General features: G+C 41.2%; 1 protein-coding gene across 2 annotated transcripts in view; it reads right to left on the bottom strand.

The window, feature by feature from the left end:
* Positions 1-27889, bottom strand: part of Kctd6 (potassium channel tetramerization domain containing 6) — a 57767-nt gene that overhangs the window by 21116 nt on the left and 8762 nt on the right. Inside the window, exon 1 of one of the 2 annotated variants that reach the window (XM_042679842.1) lies at positions 535-593. The exons of the other annotated variant lie outside the window; for it this stretch is intronic. The gene's annotated coding sequence lies outside the window, so the exon portion shown is untranslated. Of the gene's footprint in view, positions 1-534; positions 594-27889 lie in introns of those variants that run through there. 2 annotated transcript variants of the gene reach the window in all.

Raw genomic sequence — 27889 nt, 5'->3', positions numbered from 1 at the left:
AGGGTGGTCCCTGGGGATCCCAGGAGATGAACTCTTAAGACAGCTCTTATATTGATTCTCTGGCCCCAAAACTGTACAGCAGTTTCCATAGCAGTGTGGAACCTTCTTCTCATGGGGACTTTAGGACAGCTAAAGGACTGGCCAGTGGGTAACCTGCTCTGCTTTGTAGCCCTTGGTTGTTGGCTCTGTTTCTTTGTTTCTTTCTCTTCTCTGTCTCTCTCTAGGGCTCTCTGTCTCTCTGTGTACGTGCGAGTGTATATTCATGTGTGTATGTCTCTTCTCCTAAATCCTCTTTGTTCCTGGTGCCATTGATGTCTCCAGCTTGTTTGGGGCTTACAAATGCCCTCTGGCTGCCCCAGTAAATTCCAAAGCAGCCCCTTTGCCCTTCTTGCCCCTGGCCATGTCCCCAGTCACTACACAGGCAGATATGACCCAGCAGGTTGCAGCTTCCAGCACCTCCCCCACCTCCAGCCATGGAGACGCTTAGGTAAGTTTGAAGAGAGTGTTCTTCCTTTTTATAAAGTTTCTAATTACCTGCTGTTTCTGCGCCTTCTCTTTAATCAGCTTCCAGAACTCAGCTGGAAGCTCTGGAACCAGGGAAAGGAATCTGGTTCTTAACCAGTGCTGAGAGAAAGGCCTGCGGTGCCTTGGATGTCACTGTCCTCTTCACTACTGTGGCTCTGTAATTACAGAAAGTGAGTCGAACATTGGGTCCAGGACATCCTGGCTTTGGTCTTTAGCTCCAAGAATGTCTCCATGTGTTGTCTTTGAATCATTTACTGACCCTGAGAGGCTTTCTGTTACCTGAGAGTAAAGCTGCTGCGCTACAGCATTGCCAACTGTCCTGCCAAGCCTGCAAAAGGCTTGTATGCATTCTAGCTTCTAAGTCTTTTCCTCCCTGATTGCCCAGTGCACTACACATGTGTCAATAATGCATTCCAGGCCTTGGTCTGCCCTCCCTCCCCATTCCTAATCCAAACCACTTCCCTTGCACATATTTACAAAGAACAGCATTCATTTAGAAAGCTCAAGGTGGGCCCTAGTGACTCATGCCTATAATCCTAGCAACTCAGGAGGCTGAGATCTGAGAACTCTGATTCAAAATCAGCCTCAGGAAGCCGGGCCCTGGTAGCTAATGCCTGTAATCTCAGCTACTCAAGAGGCTGAGATCTGAGGATCACAGTTCCCAGGCAGAAAAGTCCTTAAGACTCTTATCTCCAATTAACCACCAGAAAACTGGAAGTGGGCTGTGGCTCTAGTGGTAGAGTGCTGGCCTTGACCTAAAAGAGCTCAGGGACAGTGCCCAGGCCCAGAGTTCAAGCCTCAGGACTGACAAAACAAAAAACAACAACAAACCAGCCCCAGGAGAAAAGTTTGGGAGATGTATTGCCAATTAACCACCAAAAAGCCAGAAATGGAACTGTGACTCAAATGGTAGAGTGCTAGTCTTGAGCAAAATGTCCTGAATTCACACACACACACAGACACACACAGACACACACAGACACACACACACAGACACACACACACAGACACACACACACAGACACACACACACAGACACACACACACACACACACACACACACACACACACACACACACACACACACACACACACACACACACACACACACACACACACACACACACACACACACACACACACACACACACACACACACACACACACACACACACACACCCTCTGTTCCTGCCTAATCTGCTCAGCCTCTCCCAGACTTCATTTAACCCGGTACCAGAGGATCCTCTCCTTTCCACACTTCTTTCTACCAGGTACCCTCTACCCCACCTTTCATTCAGTGAGGGGCGGGCACCTCGACACTGCTATCAGTTCTGCGTGACTATCTGAAATAAGGTTGTCATGATGGAGTTCAGAACATGCTACTCCAATATATGGCACCTCAACATGCTGAATATCTCACACTGAAGGAAACTGAAAGACAGAAGGTGCAGGAAGAACTCTCCAATCTGAAGCAGATCATAGGCTCCTCATGTGAGAGATGCTCCGAGGAACATTCATGGAACATCCAGACATGCAGGGATGCTGAAAAGAATCAATGATCAAGTATTGATAGCTTTTCCCTCTTTATCACCTTAACCCTATACCTTTGTCTTATCACACTTCCCACCGACTGGCCACTCTCCATCAAACCTAGTATGAAAGTGCTCAGTATATTGGGGCTGGGAAGGTGGCTCAGTGGTAGAGCACTTGCCTTGCAAGCCTGAGGCCCTGGGTTGGATTCCTCAGCACCACATAAGCAAAAAGAAAAAAGCCGGAAGTGGCACTGTGGCTAAAGTGGTAGAGCACTAGCCTTGAACTGAAGAGCTGAGGGACAGCGTCCAGGCCCAGAGTTCAGGCCCCACAACTGGACCCCCCCCCCCCAAAAAAAAAAAGTGCTCAGTATAAGTTGGATAGAGGTGGCTCAGGCTTCTAATCCTAGCTACTCAGGAGGCTAAAGTATGAGGATCACAGTTCAAAGCCAGCTAGAGCAGACAAATCCTTGAGACTCTTCAATCGATTGGCATAAATCCAGAACTGGAGGCTCAAGTAATAAAGCAACATATTTGAGTGAAAAAGCTAAGCAACAATGTAGGGCCATTCAAGTCCCAGTACCAGAACAACAACAGGGCTCATTTTAAACATTTCTTTATGAAGGTTCCCCATCATGTAAAACTTAGATGAAATAAACTGCCATGGTTTTCTCTGTCTAGTCTGTCTTCGACTACAAAAGAACAGAAGGAAAGGTTATTTTCTTCCCATTCAGTTACCTTTTTTAATGCTATGCTTTTTTGTTTTTTGTTCTTTTTGTCAGTCATGGGGCTTGAACTTTGAGCCTGGGTGCTGGCCCTGAGCAATTCAGCTCAAGACTAGCACTCTACCACCTGAGCCACAGTACTACTCCCCTCCCCCTTTTTTTTTTGCCATCCTGGGGCTTGAACTCAGGGCCTGGGCATTGTCCCTAAGCTTCTTTTGCTCAAGGCTAAATGTGAGCCACAGTGCCACTTCCAGCTTTTTCTGTTTATGTGGTGCTGAGGAATCGAACCCAGGACTTCATGCATGCTAGGCAAGCACTCTACCATTAAGCCACATTCCCAGCCCCACTCCTATGTTTTATACAAGGTAAAATTAATAATATTTGTGAACTTTCACAGTGCAGAATCTGAGAATGTTCCTGGAGCTTCTGGAAATGACAAGGCAAGAAGCCATCCCTTGGGATTCAGGATGGTGATGGGGGTTCCACACCTCAATGGCTAACTGTGGATGCATTGTCATCTCAGCAGAAAGCAAAAGCATCATGAGGAGCAGTCACTATAGTAACCATGTGAAGAGCCATGTTTTAGAATTCAGAATCATCTCACACATGTCACTCATTTCCTATTACTGATGTCAGGTCCGGATGTCTGGGTGGGACCCAGCTTGTTCTCTGGCTCTGTCACTTCTAGCACCACAGGCTTGTGCTCACTCAGAAGCCTCTTAGCTGAAGTTTCCTCTTCTATAAAAACAATTCCCTCTCAGGGTTGTTGAGACAATGAAATGAGACAATTAAAATATGGGAAAGTCTGATAATGCGGTGCCTGGCATGAAGTCAGCACACAATAAATTGGTAGCTCTTATTATAATAACTAATTGCTGTACTTCAGATTTGAAAAGATAAATATAGAACTGAAACTCTAGCAGGCAGCAGGAGAACTGGGCTGAGAGAGGGGACTTTTGAGACTAATGATTTGATTGTTCCAGGAAGCCTCTTAAAACAACCATTTATTTTGGTTGCACACTGAATATTGTCCATGCTAATAATTGCTGTGAATAATTAAGGAACAATGGCTTTCACTGACATTCTTGAAGCACTTATGTGATTAGCTAAATACATCTCTTTATAACCCTTTTGGTATTAAGCTACACAAAACCTGAACTCCTAACATCATGAAACTAAGTCGGCAGAGTGATGTAATTGTACAAAATAACAAACAGGAAAGTAATAACTCTCAGTTTCATTAATACTTAAGTAATAACTGAGAAGTAATGGCAGCTTTATCTTGGCTGATTTTTTAGGGGCAGGGAGGTACAGGGATTTGAACTCAGGGCTTCATTTTTGCTAGGCAGCACATACCTCCAACCCTGGCTTTTATGCTAAACTGGGGTATAAAGTTCATATAGAAGCTAGGTTTTGGTGGCTCACCCCTGTAATCCTAGCTACTCAAAAGATTAAGATCTGAAGATCCTGGTTCCAAGCCAACCTATACAGCAAAGTCTGGGAGACTTTTATCTCTAATTCACCAGAAAAAAGCCAGAAGTGGAGCTGTGGCTCCACTTTGCTTAAGCAAAAAGGCAAAGAGACAGCACCTAGACCCTGAGCGCAAGTCCTACTACCAGCATAAAAGAAAATAAAGTTCATACAGGAATCCGCACAAAGCATAAACGAACAGCTTGACAAATTTTCACAAAATGAACATATTCTTGTGACCAACAACACAAAATATCACCAGTATTCCAGAAGTCCTTCTAATTTTCCCTTCTCTTTCAACTTACACTTTCTATTTGCCTTTCCATTTCCTTTCTTTCCTCCTCCTCCTCCTTGTCATCTGAGACATATTTTGGAATCCCTAAAACATATCCACTATAAACATAGTTTACATCTCGAATGTTCCCCCAAAGACCCATAAATGAGCCTCATCTTGGTCTCCAGGTTAGCATAATTAGAAGGTGGTAGAAATTTACTGAGTGGAGCCTAGCAGGAGGTCTTAGAGTGACTCTCTTTTGTAACCTGGCCATGAAGTGAGCTGTTTTGTCTTGCCATGTACTCCCTCCATGATATACTGCCTTACCACAGGCCCAATCAACCAGAGTGAATCCTCCCAAGATCATAAGCCAAAACAAACCTTTTCTCTCTAAGTTGACTGTCTCAGCTACGTATTATAGTGCTGTAAAGCTGACCGACATGGGCTGGGGGAGGGTGGGAAGGGACGGGAAGGGGAAACAAAGGAGGAAGCTACAATGCTTGACAAGAAATGAACTCATTATCTTGCCAATGTAATTGTAACCCCTCTGTACAGTATTTTCACAATAAAAAAAAAGCTGACCGACATGATAACAGTTTGATTTTCTTTTTCCTAAGTGTATACCATTATGCATACCATCCAGTGTATATCATCCAGTTTTAGAATCTTCCATCTTTCTAAAAAATTCCCTTGTTAAAGTCATTCCTGATGAAGGTCAATCCTATTCTTACCTTCAGTCCTAAGCAAACATTGACTTTCTGTCTCTAGAGTTTTGCCTTTACTAATATTTTTTTTAATCAGTGGAAGCATACAATAGTAGACACAAGATAATTGTCTTTTATGTTATCACTGGTTTTTTAATCACAAATATAGAGATCTGAATGTGAACAGATAAGAGTCTCCCAAGCCTAGAGTATGAAATTACTTTAGAAGGTGTATCACCAGCTATTTGGTATCTTCATTGTTTATTTTTAGTAAAGATAACAACTTACATGCTCTGAAGTGAAACCAAAGGATATTGGTTTAGATTTTTAATAAGACACATGAAAATAACTAGAAAATCAAGCCCATGATGTCATAGACACTATTGTTTAGATCTAGAGTAGGCTTAAAAAATCGATGTAAAAATATTAATAACACAGATACTGCACAGATTAAAAAAGTTAAAGTTGTATGCGTATGATTAAAGCCAGTAAAATAGTAAGCTTGGATTTTAAAAAAGTTTCTGTGAGCTCTCAAATTCTCTGCTCAATGTATTAATATACAGCCTAAAAATAATCAGAATTTTAAGTCCACTGAGATACTTTGTTGATTATTTCAATACTTTTATTTACTGAATATCTTCTAGGTGCAGGATGCTAGATAAATGTTATTTACAGGGCTGGGAAGGTGGCTCAGTGTTAGAGCACTTGCCTTGCATGCATGAGCCCCTGGGTTTGATTCCTCAGCACCACATAAACAGAAAAAAAAAAGCTGGAAGTGGCACTGTGGCTCAAGTGGTAGAGTGCTAGCCTTGAGCTGAAGAGCTGAGAGACAGCGCCCAGGCCCAGAGTTCAGGCCTCACGACTAGACCCCCCCAAAAAAATGTTATTTAGAGATTCAACTCATTACTCATGCTGTTTCCTGTATTTACATTATAAATATTTTCCCCTTCTTAAAATTATATATACATGTATATTTATGTCTACTTGACAAACAGCACCATGATTATTTTTTAAAAAGCTTAAAAAAGTAAAAATCATCATGAAAGTTAAGGTCTAAGTTCTTAGTCCAGTTGTGTGTATGTGTGTGTGTGTGAATCTTGTCACTTGAATGAGGGCCTGGACGCTTGCTGTAAGATTTTTTGTTCATTTCTAGCAATCAACCAATTGAGCCACAGTTCCATTTCTGGCTTTTTTAGTGCTTACCTGGAGATAAGAGTCACCTGCCTAGGCTGGCTTTAAACTGTGATCAGAACTCAGCTTCCTGAGTATCTAGGATTACAGGTGTGAGCCAACAGTGCCCAGCTAATTGTACTTTTTGTCAGTTGTGGGGCTTGAACTCGGTCTGGGAGCTGTCCCTCAGCTCTTCAGCTCAAGACTAATGTTCTGCCACTTGAGCCACAAAGCCACTTCCAGTTTTCTGGTGGTTTATTGAAGATAAGAGTCGCACAGACTTTCCTGCCTGGTCTGGCTTTGAACCACGATCCTCAGATTTCAGCCTCCTAAGTAGCTAGGATTACAGATGTGAGCCATCAGCGCCCAGCTAATTGTACTTTTTAGTATCTAGCATACTAGAAATTAGATTCCAGTACCTCAGTTTAAAAAGGTTTACATAATATCAATAGTTCTCAAGGGATTTTGATGTTAAAAATGAATGAGAAAATATCAGTGGAGCCTTAAATGCATTAATATAGTGCTGAGCTGTCTTCCCCAACCTAGTTAATGAAGGGAGTGCAGGAGTATGCAGAACAGAGCCTTGGCCCTCAGAGAGTTAATGATGAGCTTGGTGAAACAAAGACACAAATAGGAATATCAGTAACAGTAAAGTTGGACGAACAGTCCCCAGGGGATGAGGTGACACCCTGTAAAGTGAGATTACACAATTGCAAGAAGCAGCTGCTACCAAGACTTTGAACTAACAAGAAGAACAAGAGTTCAAGGAGGTGAGAGAAAGCATGTTTGCATGATGAGGGATTTGGCTCAAGGGAAGATAGAATTGAGACAGGGAGAGAAGGGGAGAATGATTCTAGCAAATCAAAAGCACAATAAGAGGAAGGCATATTCCAGGATCAATAAGTTGACCTCCTAACTAGTTGAAAAGAACACAAACTTAGAAACAAGTACAGAAGAAGTGATTCCAGGGTTGACCATCCACCAACAACTATGAACTGGGCAACATCTGCATAAAGAGATATAATTAGAATGTTGTTTGTCCCAGTGCATTGTGAAATATACACAGTATAGAAAAAAGCATGGATGGATAGATGATGGAAACTAGGGAAACAGGTTTAATGTTATGTCTGACATCCATCCCTATGCTATAAAGTTTAATATTATGGCTGGTCAAATTGGAATGTCTTCAAATGCCCTAATCACCAGGACCTCTCTCCACTCTGATCACTTGGATAAAGTCCCTTGTCAGTCAACCTCACTGCCGAGAACAGGTAATAATAGTTCCTTGTTCAGCTCCTTTTGGGAAGTGAAACCCACAGAGTTATCACAAGAAGTCAATTACTTCCTTCTGCAGGAACTAAGGACCACTTCACTCACTTGTTACTACTTGTTACTTCCACACATCCGAGTTGTTCGCTCCATTTTTTTGTACAACCATACATATATCATGTGATCCTCCCTTCAGTATATGTGATTAATAAATATTTGTCAGTCTCACCTATCCAGTGTCAGATGTGTGCTTGGTCATTCCAAAGCTTTAATAACAATCCTTCCTGCACTAATAAAGTGCAGAGGAGGCATTCCAATTTTCCTTTGTTCATAGAACCTGGATTTTACTCAAGGGCCCATCCTCCCAACTTAATGCAGGAATGGTCATCTCATCTCGCCTCAGAGATAAATCCTAATTGGTTTAATTCTTTGTTATTGATTCCTTTGGACTCTAGCACGTGACCTAGTCCTGTTCATTAACATGGACAGATCTGGTGAGAGATTTCTGGGGAAGATATCATGAATCTGAAGACAAGGACACTGAAATTAAAAAACATTAAAAAAAAAAAACAACCCTGCTGTTCTATCTCTGTACACTGCATCCTTATCTAAGGTTTCACTTTCTGCAGTTGTAATTTCCTATAGTCAACCCTAGATAAAAAAAAATATTAAATGGAAAAATACCAGAGTAAGCAATCTATAAGTTTTAAGTTGTCTTTCTGAAAGTCTGCTGTCATCCTACTCTAACTTTCCTAGGCCATGAATCACCCGTTATCCATCATATATTTTACCCATTAGTCACTCAGAAGCTGTCTTGGTTATCAGATTGACTGCTGCTGTTTTGCAGTGCTTGTATTCAAGTAACCTTTATTTTACTTAACAAGGGAACGAAAGTATACAAGTAGTGATGTTGGCTACTGGTTATGCAAAAGAAAAGCTGTAAAGATCTTCCTTTAAACAAGGTAAAAGTGCTCAACTTAAGGAAAAAAAATCATACTGTGGTTACTTAGATCTACAGTTTAGTAAAACATTTTGAAAGTGTCCTATTTTGTTGTTACTGTTTTTAATCTCTTTACTGTACCTAAAGTATTATTCCCAGACATGTATGTATTCTAAGGTCTCAGGCATCCACTGGGGATCATAAAATACATTCCCCACAAATAAAGGGGACAACTGTATGTAGCTATGTCTAGTCATAATGTTTGCACTTACTGCTCCAGTTAACAGGGACCACGAGCAGACAGAACCTAAGTCTAGAGGAAGGTGAAAGAGATTTGAAGCTGAAAGAAAAATCTGGGTTCTTTTCTGGCCACCAATGAACCATTGACTCAACAACCATGGTGCTTTCTTATTGTTATGCCATTTGGGATTACCATTCTCCCTTCCTTGCAACTGAATACATCTTATTGATATGTGAGTTTAAAAGCTTAAAAATCCAGTTTAAAAACTGGATTGGTAAACTTGAATCTTAATTCCATCCAAAGGAAAGGCATCCTCTACTCAGACTTTACATAAGGAATTTGAAGTTCAAATTGTAGACATATTCTATTTTATAAAATGAAATGTTGCCAAATTTAGAATGGAAAATACAGTCAAGTAAGGTCTTCTGTTCTTTTCTTTTCTTTTTTGTCAGTTGTGAGGCTTGAACTCAGGGCCTAGACACTGCCCCTGAGCCTCTTTGTGCTATTGCTCTACCACTTGAGCCACAGTGCCAGTTCTGGTTTTTGAGTTGTTAATTGAAGATAAGTGTTTCATGGGGACTTTTCTGCCTGGACTTACTTTGAACTGGGATCCTCAGATCTCAGCTTCCTGAGTAGCTACGATTACAGCCTGAGCCACTGATGCCCTGCCAATTAAGATCTTCAAACAATCTCATGCTCTTGCCTTTCCACATGAGGGGGGAAAAATCTCCAATAAATGAGTTGCTCAAGAAACATCATTTTTATTTCTGTCATATTCTTACTTTTATCTTTCAGTGTGCATGTGAGTGTGCGCGCACACACACACACACACACACACACACACACACACACACACACACACACACACACACACACACACACACACACACACACACACACACACACACACACACACACCAGTCCTGGGGCTTGAACTCAGGGCCTGGGTGCTGTCCCTGAGCTCCTTTTTGCTCAAGGCTAGCACTCTACCCCTTGAGTCACACTGCCACTTCCAGCTTTTTCTGGGTAGTTTGTTGGAGATAAGAATCTCATGGCCTTTCCTGCCCCAGCTGGCTTCAAACTCTAATCCTTAGATCTCAGCCTCCTGAGTTGCTAGGATTATAGGCATGAGGCACCAGTGCCCAGCTATCTTTTATCTTTAACAAATATATTCTTCTTACTGATAATTATAATTACCAAATTATTAAAATACTTTAAGGGTGCTCTTGTAGTCCATTTAGTTAATTCATTTATTTTTAAATATAGAGCCCTACATATGTGTTATCTGAACATATTTTAAATAACTGTATGTATTGTGTATGGTAACTTCATTTACAAATGTGTTACACCTTCATATACTTTAATAAAATTGTTCTTAATTTTTTTTTGTTGGTCGTGGGGCCTGATCTCTGGACCTGGGCGTTGTCCCTCAGCTCTTCAGCTCAAAGCTAGCACTCTACCACTTGGGCCACAGCACCCCACTTCCCGCTTTTTCTGCTTATGTGGTGCTGAGGAATCAAACCCAGGCCTCATGCATGCATGCAAGGCAAGCGCTCCACCAGCTTCCCAGCCTTTTTTTTTTTTTACATTTATTATTATTATCTTTAAGTAGTTGTACAAAGAAGTTACCATTCTACAAAACAGTATATAAATTAAATATAACATGTCTGACAACATTTTCACCCATCACTCCTAATCCATCCCTTCTCTCACTTTTCTTTTTTTGTTCATAATTTTAAAATTTAGGGAAAAATCAAAGTTAAAATTGGTAAACTACTCTGACACACTTGATGTAATGAAGTAGACACTGAACACCTGCCCTGTACATATACAGTATTACTGTGGTAAGTTCTGTTCATGCTCCTATTTTATGGAGGAGGAAATAGGGGCTCAGAGAGTGCTCTGATCACACATGTGGCAAGTATCAGAGCCAATATTTAAAAATCCAGGTCTAAACTACCTATAATCCCAGCCAACAAGAGGCTAAGGAAGAAGAAGCAACTCACCAACCTGAGTTATATAAACAAGATCTGGACTCAAGAAAACTTACATACATACACTTAACTAGAGAAAACCCTTGCCAAAGCCTTGCAGGACATCTCCCTGAATGAATTAGTCTGAGAACTGTCTGGGAACTCAAAGAAAGAATTGAGTTCTAGAAACATCTAAAAGTATTTCCCTGTGTTTTAGAGAAGATTACCAACAATGTCTTACTTTTTCTCTCATATTTGATACATGTACCAAAGTACTGGAAAATGCAAAATCACTCGTGATATGTCATCAATCAGCCAACAAGTATTTATTAAATACTTGTAGCATGGGCCTAGCAGCTGGGTAACTATTGGGTGAGTTTTATAGTACCAGTGGGAAAAAGACAGGACTGTAGAACAAACAGGACAAGGTAAGAATAACATATATATATATCCTAGCAATGTCAAGCACTGGTGACTGGTGACTCACACCTGTAATTCTAGCTACTCAGGAGGTTGATATCTGAGGATCATGGTTTGAAGCCAGCCAGGCAGAAAAGTCCCTGTAGCCAGAAGCTATAGGACTGGAGCTGTGATTCAAAGTAGTAGAGCACTAGCCTTGAGCAAACAGCTCATAGGCCCTGAGTTCAAGCCCTCAACAGACAGAAAAAGAAGAGAAAACAATAGCAAGTTTACAAGTCTAGCACTTTTTATTATTTTTAATTTTTTTTTTTTGCCAGTTCTGGGGCTTGAACCCAGGGCCTAAGCACTGTCCCTGAGCTTCTTTTGCTCAAGGCTAGAACTCTACCACTTGAGCCACAGTGCCATTTCTGGCATTTTCTGTTTATGTGGTGCTGTTTATGCAGGGCTTCCTGCATGCTGGGCAAGCACTCTACCACTAAGCCACATTGCCAGCCCCTAGCACTTTTTAAAATACCTAAATTGCACTATGCATTGCTTAAAACTAAGGACTTGGAGTCTAGAGTCAGGAAGACTAGAGTTCAAATCCATATTCTCACCACTTGAATGAGTTTCTTATCTCACTAAGTTCCAGTTTTCTGATTTATGAATTAGAAGTAACACTTTAATTGAAAGGTGAGGTCCAGTTTATGATCAATGGACATTACAGACTATTAGTTATCAATATTTGTTTTGAGCCAGGCACCAGTGACTTATGCCTATCTGTAATCCTAGCTACTGAGAAGGCTAAGAGCTAGAGGACTGTGGCTCAAAGCCAGCCTGGGCAGTAAAGTCTTGAGACTTTATCTCCAATTAACCAGTAAAATGCTATAGTGGAGGTTTGGCTCAAGTGGTAGAGTGCTTACTATGAGCAAGAAAGCTGGTTGATAGTGTGAAGCCCTGAGTTTAAGCCCCAAGAATGGTCCAAAATAATAAAAATTCTTTTTGAAAAAAGTAAATGTTTAAAAGGAAATGTAGGGGAGAAAAAATAAATAAAAGGAAATGTACTCATTACCTCACGTATGTAATTGTAATCCCTCTGCACATCACTTTTATAATAACAACACAGTAAATTAATCATTTTATTTTTTTGGGGGGGGTCCAGTCATGGGACCTGAACTCTGGATTTGGGCATTGTCCCTCAGATCTTCACTTCAAGGCTAGCGCTCTACCATTTGAGCCACAGCGCCACTTCCGGCTTTTTTCTTTTTGCTTATGTGGTGCTAAGGAATCGAACCAGGGCCTCATGCATGCAAGGCAAGCGCTCTACCACTGAGCCACCTTCCCATCCCCAAATTAATTCTTTTTTAAAAGTAAATATTGACAGGGTCCAATGGCTCATGCCTGGAATCCTAACTACTCAGGAGGCTGAGATCTGAGGATCAAGGTTTGAAGGCCAATATGGGCAGGAAAGTCCATGAGACTCTCATCTCCATTGTCCAAAGTCTAGAATGTGGAAGGTGGTGCAACTAGCTACCAAGACCACTTCATAAAAGAGCAGGAGAAGAAGAAAGCAGCTGCAACCTGGAACTAAGGAGATCATGTGAGAGAACCCACCCCTTATGTAGCTTCTTGACCTGAAGACCCAGAGGGGATTGCTCCTTGTCCCTTACCTTAGCCTCCCCTCAGCTTCCGGACCGTAGGCAACTTGGTGTGTAGGTTTGTGTCACTGGGAAGGAATGCTCAGGAAAGCCTGCAGTTAGTTTTCCCACCAGGCTAGCATAGCAGACGCCTGGGCTCAGAATTCAGTTATAGAAAAGAAAGCTTCATTTCTTGTCCACCTGAGTTGTAGACTGAGTTTCAGACCAGTTCCAGTTGGTTACTTTACCCAAGGATACAAAGGCTCACACATCCAACAAGGAGCAGCAAAGAAGATAAACAACAGGCCCGTAACCAGAAGGTGCCCTGGCAGCCTGACCCAAGGGCCTTCTGGTGTGGGCTTGGACACAAACAAGGAAGCAAATGAAGAGGGAGCAAAAGAACAAAGAACCCACCTGGCAGAAAACCACCAGCCATTTACACCCAACTCTTATTAATCCAGGGATTTGGGTTTGCAGCTAGGATTAGCAATTAAAACTGTTTAGCTGTGACACCCTTCCAGTCTAAAGCAAAGAAGGCATAAGGCCTGTGAAGTGGTGGATTTGACACTGCAGCCTTGGGTGCAAGCATCTGACTCAGTCGGGCCCCTTGAGGTGAGGGAAGATGCCAGCTCAAGTTTCACCATTAACCCTCAAACCCTGCTGTGACTGTTGGTTCTTTCCCAGAAACAAATGGAACAAAGCAAATCTTTTAACACAGCGCTGACAGCCCAAACCCAGGTTTATGAAGGCTCACGACACAGAGGCGGCTCTGTTCTCCCAGGGTTCACTAGGAAAGCTTCTCAAATGAACCAGAACCTAGATATTCATGTTTTCATCACCTTAACATTTACATTCTGAAAGCCTAGGGAAATGGATTTTTGCCATGAGAGAACGTTAACCTTTGGTGAGCAAAGTCTGGGCTGTCTTCAAATGCCTAGCAAAAAAAAAAAAGTATTCATTATCTGCAGTCTAGCCTCAAGTTTATGGGAAAGGTCAGAAGAGGTCTGACAGTGGGGCAATTTCAGTAGCTGCCATCTATTATGATGGAAGAGTAGAGGAGATAGGTATGTGTGTGTGTGGGGGGGGGGTGGTAAATAGCTGGGACTACAGTCCATGTTACCTTCTTCAGACCTAATTATTTCCTGCAGTAACGAACATCTGTTGGTGATTATGCACAGAGCAGAGCCACAACCTACACTATGCACATCAAAGAGACCCCAAATTCTCTCACACCTTCCAACTTCCCCTATGCACATCAAAGAGGTCCAAATTGTCTCTCACCACCTCCTGGAAACAGAGGTGTGAACCACACTCAGCCAATAGGAAACTTCCAACCAAGTCCTACGGGTCCACCCCAGGCCCACTGACTCCAGGAATTTGACATGTCAGGTCTGCCCTTAACCCTATATACCAAATAAAGAGACAATAATAGTGAAAGGGAAAAAAAAAACTGGGTGGGGAGGGGCAGAAAAAGGAGGCTTATTCCATGGCATGAAAACCATAGTAAGCATCTCAGCCTATCTTCAGCCATTTTCTGGACACAGACACGAGCTACAGGTTTGAACAGACAAAGAATTAGGAGCAAGGGGAAGAAAAGTAAGCCATCAACACCTGGCAGGTGGCCCAATTCTTTTTTTGTGTGTGTGGGTCCTGGGGCCTGAACTCTGGGCCTGGGCTCTGTCCCTCAGCTCTTCAGCTCAAGGCTAGGACTCTACCACTTGAGCCACAGTGCTACTTCCAGCTTTTTCTGCTTATGTGATGCTGAGGAATCGAACCCAGGGCCTCATGCATGCAAGGCAAACTACTTTACCACTGAGCCACTTTCCCAGCTCGGTGGTCCAATTCTTTTGTGTTCCAAGATGGCTATCCATAACAAGAGAGAATGGATTGGGGCAAAGGACATAGATTCTAAATGCAGGCTAAGATGCCTAGCTTTTACCCTGGTTTTAGTTAATTTGTGGGCTCAAGTAGACAGTGCTTTTTAGCAAAAATAGTTTATGTTACACAATATCTAAGTACCTGTTACATCTATCAGAATAATACCAACCCCAAATATGTCTCTTTGGCATAGGACGATGGAGGTGAAGGCAACAGACAAGAAGATGCAGGAGATACCCCTGCCCTTGCTCTGCTTGTCTGAAAGTCAGGACCAAAAGCATCCTGTCCTCCTTTTTCTACAAGTGAGAATGAAGTTATCCACTGAGGATAACTTTAGACCCTGCTCGGCCTGGAGATGACACTGAAGGAATCTTCGAAATCTTCAAATAAACTTTGCTTTATTTACCATGGGCTTGCCTTCCTACAAGTTGCCACCCTCAAAGACTCATTTGTTTGTTTGTGTGGCAATACTGGGATTTGAATTCAGGCCCTTGCACATGGTAGGCAAGCATTCTATCACTGGAACTATTCCTCCAGCCCCTCAAAGTCCTTTTCCTTTGTCTTGTAACTTCTCTAAAAATCTACCATTCTTTGTTGAACATGCTGAACTAGCTGCAATTGAAAGCCACCTCTTTGGGCACTACTCATTCTCTGGATATCTCCTTTATATGTATGAACTAGTCTATGTTACTACACTGTGTTTTTCTCTTGTTAATCAGTCTTTTATTACAAAGATCTATTCCAACTAAGAATTTAGGAAGGTAGAAGAACAATTATTTTTGCTTCTCTTCTTGCCCAAATATGTCCATGACCACTACATTGGTTCTGCTCTAAGAACAGTTGATCCTGAGCAGACCTACTTTCCAATGATCAGCTTGCCTGGTGACCCATTCATCATGGACCAATTTGCATCATAAACAGACTGCTTCAAATTCAGACATTTCAGTTCAAACTCAAGTACAAAAACAACAAAAAAAACTCAGGCTTTTCAGCATTTTTACCTTTATTTGGCTGTCCTATTGCTTTGGGTTTTGGTGCTGTTGTTTGCATTTGTCCATCCTTTGGCACTTTTAAAGATTTAAAAGTTAATTTCCCCCAAGAGTTGTTTCCTGTTAAATTTTGTATTTCTGATTAGGTTTGTATGAATTGTGTTGCCTTTTACAAAGAATGAGATTGTTCTTTATTGTTATAGGAGGCTTCTGATAATATATCAACTTTCAAACACTGTAAAGGACCTCTTGGTAAATATATAAAATGACCCTTTCTTCAAAGCCTTATTTTTATAGTAAGAGACCCTTCCAGACTATGAAGCTCAAGCTACAAAATTTAGAAGTTAATCCTTTTGTTTTAAGCACAAAATGAGTACCCTTGGCATGTAACTGACCTGACTTTAGTAATGGAATAAGACTAGCACAGCCTTTAGAAATTAATTGTAATTACTATCTGGCCACTATAGATAAAAACATTCTACACCAGGTGAGACCCTATCAAACTAAAAGCAAAGAACTGAGGGTATGGCTACAATGGTAGAGTGCTTGAAGTCCAGAACTCTGGAACTCAGGAGTTCTAGAACCGCAGCTCATCAGGGCTATGGGTGGAGCTCAGTAATAGAGTGCCTGCCTACCATACAAAAAGCCTTGAGTTCAGTTCCCAGAATGTATATGTGTGTATGTATATGCACATGAGATGGTTCTAAATGACTTTAATATCAGGAATGTAAGGTCAAATTATTCCAGAGTGAGCCAGAGCTTCACAGGGAATCTTGGGGCAGAGTTGAAGCTTGGGTCACAGGTCAGGGGTGCAATGTGTTGGTCATCACAGTTTTCCAACAAAAAGTTAGCTTGATGAGGAGGGAAGAATCATTTTGATAAGACAAGACATTAAACACAACACGCTAAACCTTGTGGGCCAACAAAGAGATTCATCTTGACCTTTCTCTTTTTTTCATGTAATGTATATGAAATCTAGTTCTCTAGAAAACGTGTCTCAGATTTTCATGTGTCTTTGGCCTAGTGCCACTACTAACAGTAGTGAATAACATTTTGTATAAAAAGAAAACTGTGGTTGGGAATGTAAAATGGCTGGAAAATAATCTGGCAGTTTCTCAAAAAGCTAAACATACACTTATCCTCCAACCTAGTAAGTGTACTCTTGGGCATTTATCCCAGAGAAATGGAAACTTCTGTTCACACAGAAACCTGCCCATGATTGTTCAGAGCAGCTCTGTATGTAATAACGCCAAACTGGAAACAATCCAACCCTTCTGCAACAGGTGAACCACTGAACACACTGTGCAACATTCATACCACAGAAACCGCACTATTCAACATGAAAAGGAACAAAATATTGGTGCAAGCAACAACTTGCAGGGATTATCCAGGGCATTATGCTAAGTGAGAAAACCAATCTCACTTTATATAATATTCTCAAAATGACAACATCAGAGCTGAGAACTGGTTAATGTTTAGCAGGGGAGAAAGAGCTGGTACAACTACCCTTAGGCAGCACAAGAGAGATCTCTGATGGTAGGCTGATGGAATAGTTCTGTATTTCCACTGTGGGGGTGGTTAACCAATTCTAGTTCTGCAATATATAATAAAATAGCACAGAAACACACACACACACACACACACACACACACACACACACACACACACACAGAGTACCTGTGTCAATTTCCTGGTTTTGTAGCAATATGAACTGGGGGAAACCAGGTCAAGGGTCTATTTTCGCTATCTCCTGGGAAGAATTATTTCAAAATGCAAAAATTTTTTTAAAAACTAAAATTGTGGTTGGAGCTATTACTTTCTTTCTTGTTTTCTTTTATAACCATTCTGTAGAAATTCTTATAAAAAGACAGACATGTCTCTCATACACAGAAAGCATCTTAATTCTTTTTACATCTTTGTGGTCTTCCATTGTATAATTATTTGAAAATATTTTATCCTCCATTTTATATTTTTAGTCCAGATCATAATCATGAATATTTAGATTATATTTTGGGGTTTTTGTGTTACATTATTCGAAATAATCACCATAGTCGGGTGCTAGTGGCTCATCCTAGGAACTCAGGAGGCTAAGGTCTCAGGATTGCTGTTCAAAGCCAGCATGAGTAGGAAAGTCTGTGAGATGCTTTATCTCCAAGTAACCAGTGAAAAGACAGAGAACTGTGGCTCAAGTGGTAGAATGCTAGTTCAAGTCCCAGGACTGGCAGAAAGGAAAGGAAAGGAAAGGGAAAGGGAAAGGGAAAGGAAAGGAAAGAGAAAGGAAAGAGGGAAAGGGAAAGGGAAAGGAAAGACGGAAAGGGAAAGGAAAGAGGGAAAGGGAAAGGGAAAGGAAAGACGGAAAGGGAAAGGAAAGAGGGAAAGGGAAAGGGAAAGGGAAGGGAAGGGAAGGGAAGGAGAAAGAGTCACCATGAATTAGTTCATACATAAATAATTTTACTCTTTGTTTTGGTGACTATGTTTCCTATGCAAATTCCTTGAAGTGGCAAAACTGATGTTCATCCTCACCATGCACACCATATACTACAGATTAAATCTAGGGCATTCTGTTTACTAGGCAGGCTTTCCATCACTTGAGCCATGCCTACAGCTTTCTTTGCTCTGGTTATTATTTTTTTTTTATATATAGGGTCTCATGTTTTTGCCCAGAACTAGCCTCTAATCATGTGTCACTACACTCAATTTATTTGTTGAGATGGGGTCTTATTAACTTGCTACCTCGCTGGCCTCAGACCTCTATCCTCCTGATCTCCACCTCTCAAATATTAAAAACTTGGGAACCTCAACATTCTGAGAGAAGATATTATATTCATATTAAAAATGGGACGTAAACACACATATTAAAACAGCAGTAAATTTTTAGTATACTTCAAGTTACTATACATATTCAACATTGATAAAAATGGTATTTCTATGATTACACTAGTTATTTAATGGTGTTGATGTAATTATGTTTAAAAGGAATGTGCTCAGTATTTTAATATAGCTTATTTTTACAAAGATCTAAAGATCATGTGAAATCTTAGCTCCTTAAATATAATCACTACACAGAGGAAAGACTGCTGTTATTGTGAAATCAGAGAGAAATCTTCAACCTCAGCAACATAAAATCAACTCTAATGTACTAAAGAAATGGTTTTCCTTTATTACATTAAAAAAATCTAGTCAGGTCATCAATATCCAAGTATTTCAGATACTGTGTCTCCTTTGTGCCTCAAAATGGGACATTTTCTCCATCTTCTAATACAGAACCATGTGTGGGCTAAGCCTCCTGGACAACCTTTCCCTCCTTTGGCCTTTTCTGCTGCAAAACCAAAATGTGGGCTCTATATCTGAGTTTTGCAGCCCACAAAAAATGTGGCTAAGGCCATAGAACAGAAGTTCTTCTTTTAGAAGGCCACACATTTCACAAGTCACAAGGCAGCAGCCCTAACAGAGGTTTCTACACCTTCTGGTGTTGAGGCTGCAATCAAGCTAGTAGGCCGCCCTCTATTGGTGAGTGTAGGCAATAACATAGAGGTTAAGCCTCTAATCTGAAAATCCCACATAAAAAATACTTCAAGGGGCTGGGAAGTTGTCTCAGTGGTAGAGTGCTTGCGTTGCATGCATGAGGCCCTGGGTTCGATTCTTCAGCATCACGTAAGCAGAAAAAAAGGAAGTGGCGCTGTGGCTCAAGTGGTAGAGCACTAGCCTTGAGCTAAGGGGCTGAGGGACAGTGCTCAGGCACATAGTTCAGGCTCCACTACCAACAAAAACAAAAACAAAACTAAACTTCAAAATCCAAAAGTTTTGAGTGTTAATGTAAGGGCACAAGTAGAAAATTCTACACCTAGCTTCATGTGACAAGATGCAGTCAAAACACTGGTGCACTAAAAAATTATCTTTAGGCCAGGCGCTGGTGGCTAATGTCTTTAATCCTAGCTACTCAGGAGCCTGAAATGTGAGGATTGTGAATCAAAGCCAGCTTGGGCAGGAAATTCCATGAAACTCTTTTTTTTTAAATTCTTTTTTTGGGTCCAGTCGTGGGGCTTGAACTCTGGGCCTGGCCGCTGTCCCTCAGCTCTTCAGCTCAAGGCTAGCGCTCTACCACTTGAGCCACAGCGCCACTTCCGGCTTTTTTCTTTTTGCTTATGTGGTGCTGAGGAATCGAACCCAGGGCCTAAGGCATGCAAGGCAAGCCCTCTACCACTGAGCCACCTTCCCAGCCCCATCCATGAAACTCTTATCTCTACTAAACTACAAAAAAAAAAAGCTGGAAGCAGAGCTATGACTCAAGTGGTAGAGTGCTAGCCTTGAGCAAAAATGATCAGGGAGACTCCAGGCCCAGGCCCTGAATTCAAGCCCCAGGACTGGCATACACACATAAAAATTACCTTCAGAGCTGGGAATGTGGTTTAGTGGTAGAGTGCTTGCCTAGCATGCATGAAGCACTGGGTTCAATTCCTCAGTACCACATAAACAGAAAAAGCAGGAAGTGGTGCTATGTATGGCTCAAGTGGTAGAATACTACAGTGCCCAGGTCCTGAGTTCAAGCCCCAGACTGGCAAAAAAAAAATTACCTTCAGGCTTTGAATATAAAATGTGGATGTGAATACCAGGTTTAGATGTAAGTTCTATCCTCAAGATATCTCACTATATATTTATAAATATTCCAAAATTGGAAAAAATTCAAAAATCTGAAAACTTTAGTCCCAAACATTTCGGATGAGGGATGTTAAGCCTGTAGTCACCTTAACCTGAGAAAAACTATGTGGGAATTTACCCCAATAGCCCCAGGCTATAAGTTTTCCAAGAGTGAAATTCTGCATTGAGCTATGCACTATTTCAGGGGCATCGTTAGGAGCCAACCCCCCATGACAGAGGACATTATGCCAAAATCAAGAACTACAACATTCAAATCCCAGTACCACAAAGAAGAAAAAGAAGACACTCCTTTTGATATGATTTCCTTAACCACAGCCGGAGCAGAACAGCAAGTGCTGGGAGAACCCCCTGGACTTCTACCACCGTGAGAAAGAAATGGCCACCACGAGAAGGGGCTAATGTCTCTGTAGGAAAGGCATGTGTGAAAGTCCTTCTGCCCCAAATCTTGTACTTCAGGGCTTCTAAGAGAGGCTTCATCATATAAATATGGTCAACTCCAGCCCAATTCCTCTTTCCAGAGAATAGACAAAGAGGATGAGACTGAATGTATCAATCTTCTAATCATCTTTCTGGTGAAGACATTCCTCATCCAGGAAGCTACAGGAATTACTCCATTGACACGACTCCTATCACTCAGGAAATTCCAAAAGGATTAAGAGGTCTCTACCAAGAAACAGGGTCAAAGAAAAATATTAGAAGGATGTACATAGAACCCTTGTGGCTCAAATAGAAAAAACTGAGAAAGTGGGTAAAAATCACATCATCACAATAGTATCATCTCTTAGTACCCACAATAGATTGGTTCCCACACTCCCAATAGATGTCAAAAGGTATGTTCTAGTCCTTGAAAAAATGTCATAATATCTGCCTAAATCCTATGCATGTCTTCCTGTATACTTCAAAACACTCTAGGCTACTTAATACCTATTAAAAATGCCATGCTAAAAGCTAAAGAAACAGGCATGTGTTGAAGAGAGAGAACACTAGGGCCTACCTTGTTTTATGACAAGCCACTAATCCAGGCTCAGGGAGTAAGAATCTACTCCCTGGAAATAGCAATCCATTTATGAGGGCCCCACTCCATGTCCCAACACTTCCCCTAGGCCCCACTACCCCACTCTGTTGCACTGAGGAACCCAGACTCCAACACACTAACTTTTGGGGAGACATACTCAAACCACAGCAACACAATAACACATAATATCACACACAGATGTATGAAGATACAGACAGATGTATTTAGAGACCTACTTATCTTCTGTAACTACTTAGTTTTACTTCTTCCCATATATTGTATTATACTTGGTCAGACCAGGGGCCATCCCTTATTTTATAGTTTACAGATTCATCACTACCTGGTCTGTTAATGGTCTAATATGAGTCTGGGCCATGAATCTTCCTGCCAATTGTCCACAAACTCAGACTTCCTCCCATCCTTAGGAAGAAAGAACAAGGGAAACTCAGCAGACCATCAAGGACCATATTTTGCCAGCTGTCTCATTTCTGCTGCTGCCACTCCAGCACCAGTGAGAACAGTTCTCTACCACTAGAAGGATGCTCCTGCAGGGCTCCTTGAGAGGAAAGACATGATGGAAATGTACTGGCGCTGATATGCAAAGTCCTCCCCGGCAGGTTTCTAATGAGAAACAAAGCACAGGGCAATATGTGTTTAGAAACTAATTCTGAGCCACAGTCCAGGATTCTGATTCCAGACAAGATAACCATGTTCCCCTACCTATCCTCATATGACTTTGGTGATATCAATCACACCCACTGCATTTGTTCCCATCTCAATATAGGAATGGAGAGGAGGCACAACGTGGCCCACAGAGGCACTTTAGTTTCCCTGATCTGTTAGTGCACTTCCCCACCATTGTGTCTGCATCTGAGGATAAAAGAAGACGAATAGAGCAAAAACAATGGGGTCTGGCAAAATAGGGCAGGCCTGCCATCTCAGCACTTGGGAGAGGCACTTGAGGAGGGAGGCTCCTGAGTTCAAAGTTACCCTGGATAATTAAACACTATCTCAAAACACCAAATAGGAGCTAGAGGTATATGTGGCTCAGTGGTAGGGACTCCAGTCCACCCTCCCATGATAGGTAGGTAGGTAGGTAGATAGACATCAGAAAGATAGCAATGAGGAATCCCTTTACGACCTTCAAATCATAGCTCCTGTACCCTTCCTCATTGGTAAGTGCCAGCTTACTTGCTGCTATCACCAATACCAAGGGATGACCTATAGGCCAGGTTAAGGGAGAACAGAGAAAAGAAACAAATAGGATGTTCTTTCTTCACCCCAACACACACATACATTCCTCCCTCAGAAACAAGCCTTCTCCTGAAGCTCTGTCTGCACCTCATGAATGCTTCGGGTTTCTAAGCAGTTCTGCCTTTGGAAACTTCAGTAAAATAAATCAATTCCTTTAAAAATACAAATGCAAATAAAGACAACCCTGAGATACCACCTTACCCCAGTCAGAATGTCCCACATCCACAAATCAGCCAACGACAAATGCTTGAGGGGATGTGGAGAAAGAGGAACCCTGTTACACTGCTGGTGGGAATGTACACTTATACAACCACTTTGGAAAGCAGTCTGGAGGGTCCTTAGAAAGCTAAAGATTGACCTCCCTTACGACCCAGTCATACCACTTCTAGGCATCTACCCTGAACAACAGGAACCAATATACAAGGACACGTGCACCTCCATGTTTATTGCAGCACTGTTCGCAATAGCCAGGATATGGAAACAACCTAGATGCCCCACCACAGATGAATGGATCCAAAAATTGTGGTATCTATACACAATGGAATATTATGCAGCCATTAGAAATGACAAAATAATGGCATTTGCAGGGAAATGGATGGAGCTAGAAGGAATCATGTTGAGCGAGGTAAGCCAAGAACGAAGAGACAAACAGTACATGGTCTCCCTGATAAGTGGATGCTAAATCCAAAAGGTTAGGTGATACGATAAAACTAACAGGACTTAAGAAACAAAGAACTCCCGCTCATCTGGTTGAACCACTACTAAATATCCCCATGCTGCTGATCACAAATATGGTATATAACATGTGAACACTGTTATATATTACAGACTGTGGTAGACAATTTGCTCCAGGGAAGTTAGAATGAACTTGTGACTTTGAAATTATGTAATCATTTAATCACAATCAAAAAAAAAAAAAAAAAAAAAGAACCTGGGGAAGGGAGGGAGGGAGGGGATGGTAGGGGGAAAACAATGGAGGGGGTAACAATGTTCAAGAGGAAGTGTACTCATAACCTCACTCATGTAACTGTAACCCTCTGTATAGTAGCTTTACAATAAAAAAAAAATAAAAAAAAATAAAAATACAAATGTAGTCAGGTGCTGGTGGCTCACACCTGTAATTCCATTTACTAAGGAGGCTGAGATCTGAGGAGGCTGAGATCTGAGGATCATGGTTCAAAGCCAGCCCAGGCAGGAAAGTTCTTGAAACTCTTATCTCCAATTAATCATTAAAATAGCTAGTAGTGGCCATGGCTCAAGTGGCAGAGCACTAGCCTTGAGCAAAGAAGCTCAAGGGTAGGATCCAAGCCCTAAGTTCAAGCCCTAAGACCCGCAAAATAAGTAAATGAATGAATAAATGAATAAATAATACAAATGACACAATTTCCCTAAGAGCAAATAGATAAACCAAATACTCCTAGTTCCAATATCTAGTTTAATATTATAGTTAGAAGTCCCTTCAAAAGAAAACCCTATATAGCATGGGCTACATATAGCCTTATGTAGAACATGTTAAAATTAAATGAACAGCTGGGCACCAGTGGCTCACACCTGTAATTCTAGTTATTCAGGAGGCTGATAGCTAAGAATTGTGGTTCAAAGCCAGCCTGGGCAGGAAAGTCCCTGAGAATCTTATCTCCAACTAACTAACAAAAAGTGGAGCTGTGGCTTAAGTAGGAGAATGCTAGCCTTGAGCATAAAGAGAACTCAGGCACAGTGCCCAAGCCCTGAGTTCAAACTCCAGGACCAACACCCAAAAAGTTAAAAAAAATATATTTTTGGCCAGGCACTGGTGGCTCACATTTGTAATCCTAGTTACTCAGGAGGCTGAGATCTGAGGATCACAGTTCAAAGCCAGCCCAGGCAGGAGAGGCTATGAAATTCTTATCTCCAATAAACCACCAGAAAACCAAAGTGGTGCTGTGGCTCAAGTGGTAGAGCGCTTGCCTTGAGCTGAAGAGCTGAGGGATGGCACCCAAGCCCAGAGTTCAGGCCCCACAACCGACAAAAAATTAAAATTAAAAAATATATATATTTGAAAATGCTTAGTTTATTGCTTGGTCATTTATCAGAGCAGCTTTAGCAAATTAATACACAAAGTAAACACTAAGGAATGACTAAACAGCATAAGTTAGTCTCTAGGAAGCTTGGTCATGCTCCCATCCAGATTCAGCCTCCCTGGCTTGTCCTGTTGTTATTCTGTTATATTAATTGATATCTCCCTCCAAAGGGCAGATACCCTGGTTCCTATTTGCCACATGCCACTCACCTGGCTTCTGTGGTTAAACCACATCAACATACTCTATCACTTCATGGGCCTGCCATCCTGTCACTAGCAACTTCCTTACCTCCATCCGTCTTGGCCTATAAATGAGCCACTGAGTTTCTCTGGTGCTGCTGCTTTTCTGGCCAGCATACTCTTGTTGTTCAGTTGAATACTTTGTGTGCCTCAGGCCCTCCTGGGGATCATCTCATTTGTACAACATTACCTGGCAGAGGTATTTCTGCTAAGCACTCTAAGGACTGTTAATATCTCTCACACTATCCTCTGTCACAACTCAGGCATATCAACCTTACTTGTGTGGAACATCAACTTCTCCTAAGTGTCATTATACTGGCAGGCTTGCAGAACTCCTTGATGTCTTTGCCAGGAGGCTAAATCCAATGCCCCAGGAGGTGACTGCAGCAGAGAAATTCCCCATCCCTTCTCAGGTTCTATCCTTGGTTTTGTATTTTCAGCACACAGTCCCGTGCATAGCCTCTGGGCTCCCTTCATGTCTTAGCTGAATTTGTAGCTCCTGTCTCTCATAGCAGGCCTAAAACTTTTTGACTTCCTTCCAACTCTGTCCTAGTCCAGGACCTTCAAATGAGGAATGGGCAAATCTCTGGGAGTGATTTTAGTGTGAATATTATCTAACATGTCAGAGGCCTCCGCAACCATTTTTAAGCTAAGTGAATATAGGCAATGAATAAAGCAAATAAATAAATAAGAACTCTCCAGAATTTTCAAACTGGGCACCAGTGGTTCATGCCTGTAATTCTAGCTACTCAGGAAGTTCAGATCTGAAGATAAGTCTGAGAGATTGATGTCTAATTAACCAGCAGAAAGTCAGAAATAGAGGTAAGGAAGCTGGAAATAAAGGTGTGGCTCAAGTGGTAGAGCTTAAAAAAGTCAAGCAGGAGTGTGTGGTATGGTATTCAAGCCCCAGTACTGGTACCAAAATAAGAAAAACAAATCTACCATATTTAAGGAAGAAATAAAACAAAATCAATTCTTCACAATGTCTTCCAAAAAAAAATAACACTTCACAACTCATTTTATAAAGGCAATAGTATAAGAAAACTACAGAACCAGCTGAGCACTTGTAGCTCATGCTTGTAATCCCAGCAACACAGGAGCTGAGATCTGAGGATGGTGGTTTGAAGCCAGCCCAGGCAGAAAAAACTCTGGAGGGGGGGAGGCTGGGAAGGGGAAACAAAGGAGGAGGCTGCAATGCTTGATAAGAAATGTACTCATTATCTTGCCCATGTAATTGTAACCCCTCTGTACAGTATTTTCAAGATTAAAAAAAAAACTCTGTGACAGACTCCTATCTCCAATAAACTACTCAAAAAAGTGGTATTGGTGATCAAGTGGTAGAGCACCACCCTTGGGCACAGAGAGGCTTAGGGACAGTGTCTAAGCCCTGAGTTCAAGCCCCAAGCCCAGCAAAAAATAATACTATAATAATAATAAAAAGAAAACTACAAGAACAATGTCTTTTATGATCATAACAATAATCAAATCCAGCAATGGGTGTGTGTATATCTCACCACAACAAAATAGTTTAAGCCAACAACTTAATAATTCAATATGTGAAAATCATCATAACCCACAAATTAGTGCATAAAATCATTTGGCAAAATTCAAGTCATTCATAATAGAAGGACTCCGCAAACTGGAAACAGGCGATTTCCTTAGCCTGAATAAGGGCAAGACATATAGAGAGAAACCTAAACATCACATTTAATAATGAAAAGACTGAAAGCTTTCTCTTTGAAATGGGAACAAAGCAAAGATGTCCATTTTCATCACTTCCATTCAAGGTTGTACTAGATGGCCAGCAATCTGGCAAGAAAAGCAAACATAGGACATACATAATACAAGGGAAGAAATAAAACAATTTCTTTCAAATACAAAGTAACTGGCTATACAGACAGTCCCATGGGGATTAAAAAACAAAACAAAACAAACCTCCCAGAGATAATAAAGGAATTTAGCAAGGCTATAGGACTCTTTGTCACAATGAAATCAGCCCATCAATTATATTTCTATATGCTGCCAGTAAATGATTTAGAATTGAAGTGTGTGTGTGTGTGTGTATGTGTGTGTGTGTGTGTGTGTGTGTATGTGTGTGTGTGTGTGTGTGTGTGTGTGTGTGCGCGCACGCGCGCACGTGCATGCCATTGTTGAGGTTTAACTCAGGGTCTGAGCTCTATTTCTTAGCTTTTCCACTCAGTGCTGCGCTCTATCACTTGACCCACATTTCCACTTCTCTTTTTGCTGGCTAACTGGAGATAAGAGTTTCACAGACTTTCTAACCTGGCTTGGCTTCAGCTTCCAGAGTAACTAGGATTATAGTGCCTGAGGAAAACATTTTAAATAGCATTTGAATAACTTTAGTAAACTGAAATACTTAGACACAAATCTCATAAAATGTTTGGGTGGAGGACTTGAGTGCTAAAATCCATAAAACACAGATGAAAGTAATCAAAGAGGATCAAAGTAAGTAGAGGATTATAATATGCTCCTCAATCAAAAGATTCAGTAGTTCTCAAATGTCTGATAACCTTAACACTAACTCCATTTGAAATACCAAAAATCAAGATCTTTTGTAGATGAAGATAATCTGATTAAAAACAAATGTTGAAAAACAAAAGTAATGTTGAAAGGACTCATGCTACCTAATTTAAAGAATTACCATACAGCTCTATCAATATACAGCTCATAAGAACAAAACAGAAGCCCAAAACAGACCCACTGGAAATGGCCAACTGAATTGTGACATGCTCCATGGTCTCCTTACCAAATAAACCAAAAACTAGATCACAGATCTAATTGTAAAACTATAAAACCTTGGACTAAAACATAAAAAGCCAACTGCAACTTGTTGCTGTCAAATCACTTTTAGATGTGACACTATAATCATAAGAAAATTTGATAAATTTCTTTCAAGTTTGAGGGTTTTTTCTCTTTTT

The sequence above is a fragment of the Dipodomys spectabilis genome, unplaced genomic scaffold, assembly GCF_019054845.1.
Source record: "Dipodomys spectabilis isolate Male_0828 unplaced genomic scaffold, ASM1905484v1 ptg000054l, whole genome shotgun sequence".
NCBI classification, from domain to species: Eukaryota; Metazoa; Chordata; class Mammalia; order Rodentia; family Heteromyidae; genus Dipodomys; species Dipodomys spectabilis.
The sequence above is the reverse complement of the archived record's forward strand: the minus strand, read 5'-3'. Positions and strand labels throughout refer to the sequence as shown.